Genomic DNA, 5452 nt, shown 5'->3' on the forward strand with positions numbered 1-5452 from the left:
CAGTTGCTTTGTGCAATGTGGTTTACAAGGGCCTCTCCAAGCTTATAGTTGAAAGACTGAAACCCATCCTCAAAAATCGTATTGCTCCTCACCAATCAAGCTTTGTGCCAGGAAGAAAAATACATGATAATATTATCATTGCCAAAGAATTGATTCATGCTACGAAAAGAATGAAAAAGGGCCAGGTTTCATGGCTATCAAATTTGATTTTGAAAAAGCCTATGATAGGCTAAGGTGGTCCTTTATTGAAGAGTGTCTGAAGAGCTTTCGGGTGCCAGATAAACTTCTAAATATCACTATGAGGTGCATTGAATCGGTTTCCTACAACCTACTATGGAATGGAGATAAAACAGAAGATTTTAAACCTATGAGGGGATTGAGACAAGGGGACCCTCTTTCCCCCTATATTTTTGTCATTGCAATGGACAGACTCTCCCAACTAATAGAGGCGTCGCTGGAAACAGAGGAGTGGAAAGCTATCAGAGTAGGCAGATCTAGACCTACGATTTCACATTTACTATTTGCTGACGATTTGATGGTGTTTGCTCAAGCACAACCGGAACAAATTCGGATAATAATTCAGAAGATGACAGAATTTTGCTCGGCATTCGGGTTAAAGATAAATGCAGCTAAAACTTCGATGGTTTTCTCTAGGAATGTGGTAGAAGGGGACAGAACAGCAATAAAGCAAATTTGCCAATATCAAGAAAACAACTGCCTCGAAAAATATCTCGGAGCAATGATCACTAATCACCGGAAAGGAAAGAAGAAATTTAAAACGGTGATTGATAGGGTTAAAGGAAAATTAAAAGGGTGGAAGTCTCAATGTTTATCCTTTGCAGGAAGAATTACTCTGGCCAAAAGTGTGCTGAGCCCGCTAGCAAACTATGATATGCAGCACACAAGAGTTCCTACAGGAATCTGCAAAGAACTAAAAAAAGTCCAGAGAAATTTCACATGGGGAGATAATCAGATCCAACGTCGAATGCACCATATTGGATGGGATACTATGTGTCTCACCAAACAAGAGGGTGGCTTGGGTTTAAAAAAGCTTGTCACTATGAATGATGCGTTCTTAATGAAGCTTGTGTTGAGAATCTTCACGGAACCAGAAGCGCTGTGGATTAGAGTCATTACTCAAAATAATGGCCAATACAACTTATGAGGTAATTAGGTGAAGAACAACAGCTCCCCTTTATGGAAAGATCTTGCAAAGGTATGGGGCCAGTTAAATGACCACTGTCAGTGGTTGATAGGAGATGGAACTAAAATCAATTTTTGGAAGGACAATTAGGTTGAGGGAACAAAGCAACTCCAATCTGAGACCATTTAATACATACCCGAGGAGCTAAAAAATAGAAATATGAATTTTTTCCTAAACAATCAAGGAGAATGGGATCAACTGCTTTTGGCTAATACTCTTCCAAGAGATATCATTCAGAAAATCACCTAACAAGACCCCCCCTCAGCGGAGAAAGGTTTAGACAAGTTGAGATGGAAACACAAAGCAGATGAAGAATTCACAGTAGCCTCAGCCTACAAACACCTCTCTAATCAGCAACAGAGACCAAGCAGAATGTGGAAAGCTATATGGGAATGGAAAGGACCGGAAAGGATCAAAACCTTCATGTGGCAGTTGAGCCACAACAGGTTATTAACAGCCAAAAGACGTGCAAGGATCATGGGAACCCTCCCCTTTTGCCACCTTTGTCCACAAGTGGAGGAGACGGCCTTACATGTTCTAAGAGACTGCCCAAGCACAGCCAGAATATGGTCAAATGCACTACAACCTAATGCCCTATCAGTGTTTTTCACAGCACAACTAGAAACCTGGATAGATTTCAATCTCAACTATGACTTAGGTCAGAACCTGGGACTAGAGTGGAAAGACTTTTTCATGACCACAACTTGGTGGGTCTGGAGATGGAGAAACCAAGAACTTGTTAACAGACCATTTCAGAGACCAACCAATGCAATTACTGTGATTAAAGACTATGAAAAAAAATTAGAAATGCTTTCAACAGTTATAGCATGCTCCATAACAACCAAATCACTATACATGTCAAATGGCATACACCACCACAAGGATGGGTCAAATTCAATATAGATGCATCAATTACAGAAGGAGATGACATAGCTTGGTGTAGGGGATTAATCAGAACAAGCATGGGAGAATGGGTAAGTGGTTTTGTTGCTAACATGAATACCTGTAGTATAACAGAGGCAGAGCTCTCGGCCATTCTTCAAGGGATGCGATTGGCTTGGGATTTGGGCATGCGTCGAGTGATCTTCGAATCAAATTCTCTGGAGGCAATTGAAGGAATTGAGAGAGCACGAACTAGAGGAGTTAGCTTCAGTCCAATCATTCAAGAGATCATCAATTTTGAACAAAAACCTTGGGAGATTCGTTTCAACCACTATTACAGGTAAGCTAATCAAACGGCTAATTGACTTGCCCAAAGGAGACTCCAATGCCAAGTTGACTTCCAATTTCTAAATCTTCCTCCCAAAGGGCTAAAAGATGTTTTGCTTAATGATGATAATGAGGTTCCTGTAACCCGCCATGTGATGCCTTAGTTTCTTTTCTTTTTTTTGGGCCGTTGGCCCCAATTTTTACCGGAAAAAAATTGATTTTTTATTGTCTCCTAAATATTATTGTTTTTAAATTATCTCATCGGTCACCTATGTTTAATCCTTCATAAATATTTTTCGAAAGTCTATTATAATTACTAATGTATCAATAGACATTAACGTATCTATTGATATACATTTCTATCTTTTAAATTTATATAAAAATAATAAAAATTAAATTAGTTGAGATAGTAAATATTTTATAATTTAACAAAAATCTTGAAAATAACATTTTTATAAATTATATTTAACAAAAGATATTTTAAAAAAAATTGGATATCAAACTTTCTTGTATTTCTATTATATATGGTATAGATAAATATAGAAGTATAGATATAAATACAGATAACAGTGATCTTAATTGAAATATTCCCTAGACAACTTACTAGAATAAATCAGTTAAAGAAGCGCCTAATACCTTTGGTCCAATTTACACAAGGCACCTATTTAAATGAAGATGTTAAAAACATGTTTTTATGAATAGTTTTGTATTAAAAGTGTGTTTTGTTTGTTTGGCCACACTTTAAAAAAAATAATACTTTTATAGCATATTAAATCAAATTCTATAATGATAAAAAAAGATGTATCTCATATAAAGACAAATGTAAAATTTTTAAGATAATATCCACTTTTACACAAACCTAAGCAATTAACACTATCCAGTATCCACTCCTATCTACATGAAACACGAGTTGTTCATAAGCCACACTGACAACCATATTATCAAAGGGCAGAGACAACATTTCAAATTTCCCTTTTTGGGTTAAGGAAACAGTAGGTGTAGCCGTGTAGTTCTCACCATATTCGGTATTTTTGCATCCTTATACAAAATTTTTTTATCTACATCACAGTGTTACATATATTTAATTCATTATCTGAACCATAAATAATTATGATATATCAGGGATACATGTGAAAACCTTCTAATATTATACATAGGCATTGGAAAATGCTACTTATCTAAGGATGACAATGTGTATCCTACCTGCGGGTATTTAACCCAATCCCATCCGATCAGATAGGGTTGCCAATTCGATCTACAACGGATAGGATAAGGTGCGATGGGGGTTGAGTCTCAATCAAATCTCGTGTGGATCAGGTAGGATACGGGTTGAGTCTCAACCCTACTGACCAACCCACACTTTATACATCTATGTATTATATACTTATATAAAAATATGTTTTAAGTGAATGTTGAACTAAAGACTTCTCACTAAATGTAAAAGATTTTAAACCACTAAAAAAATTCATTAATTGATAATATAATATTTTTTTACATAAAAATCAATTTTATTTTAAATTATCATCAAGTTATATAATAATGTGGTATCTTTTTTGTAACTCGCGTGTCACGGCCCAAAATAAGCCATGACCGGCACTCAGGAAAATAGTTTCCTAGCAAGCTTAACCGACTCAAATATAAGTTGAATACGAAAGTTATAAATATTTTACAAGTTCTAAAATAAATAATTGGACATCTTTAACAAAATTAAAATAATTTGGATCCTGCCTGTGACATATGGAGCATATACATCTAGGAGCTCGACAAAGAATAGGTACTCATTGCAGATCGTTATTCTTGAATAGAAAGTCTCACATAGTCAAGTATTTGTTCCTGAAAAATATTTTTAGAAAAACGGGGTAAATTTTGCAACTCAGTGACTAGACAATACATCTATAATCGACATGAGACCATATAAACATTATTATCAAAGTAATTTTAATTGGAAAATAATGGTTGATAATAATAAGTGAATCAATAAGGGAGTTCTCATACAGAAATCAAATAAAAATCCACACTTGGGCGACTCCACCTCTATCCTCTAGTGTGTCCGTACGGAATAACAGATCCAACGTGTGACCTACACGTTAGGCTAGCAACGCCCTGTTAGCTGATATCTGAGCCAGATGCATCTAGGTTAATGTTATAACCGCCGTTAACTATAGTTTTCTAATATGAGCCTCCCAAACAAATTCAAAACATATAATTTCATATACAACCAATCTTAGATCTTTCAAATATATACAGTATCAAATCAAATCAAATAATAATTTCTCATTAAAAATCATTTTCATTCATATGAAATGTCGAATATACTTTACAAATTCAAAGTATATAAGTATCAACAATACTTCAATGTTCCAGAAACACATATTCAAAAAAATCGAACATTCTAAAATAATACAAAACTTCATCAAACATGTATACAATCTCATGTGTAGATTGAAAATCTGAATTTCACAAAAATAAACTTTTAGTTTTAATAAATCCATTATTAAAATCAAATTCAAATCCTTTGTTGGTAACTTGTAAGTATAGTCATAAATTCAAGTAGCATATATCAAAATAATTATAGATGTAAAACCAAATAGTTATAAACGTAAAGCCTACTCACAGCTTGATCCCAAGGGACTGAAGAGACCAAACCCGAAGTAACAAACTAAAGGATATGAAAGAGCGTAAAAATTTGGACGGAGGCAGCGGCAGCTCCAATAGGCAAGCAGAACAATGAACAGGGGCACAAATAGAATAGAAGCGATGATGGTCAAAGGTAGAGCAACGACGACAACATCAACAACTGTGGTAAAATAATAGCAGAAACAAAACAGAATAAGCAACACTAACCAGGCTAGAATGATGGTGAAACAGAACTAACAGAGGTGTGAAACGTTTCCTACGACATTTTTAAGGGCAAGGATAGTGGCGAAACCAGTGGAGGAAGAATGGAGGATAGAGCACGGCCGGGCAGGATAGCAGCTTTTCGACGAGCTCTCCTCCGGCAGTGACACAGCGGCTTAGCGATGAGCTTATTCACTAACG

The sequence above is a fragment of the Arachis hypogaea genome, chromosome 2 (genome assembly GCF_003086295.3).
Source record: "Arachis hypogaea cultivar Tifrunner chromosome 2, arahy.Tifrunner.gnm2.J5K5, whole genome shotgun sequence".
Classification (NCBI taxonomy): domain Eukaryota; kingdom Viridiplantae; phylum Streptophyta; class Magnoliopsida; order Fabales; family Fabaceae; genus Arachis; species Arachis hypogaea.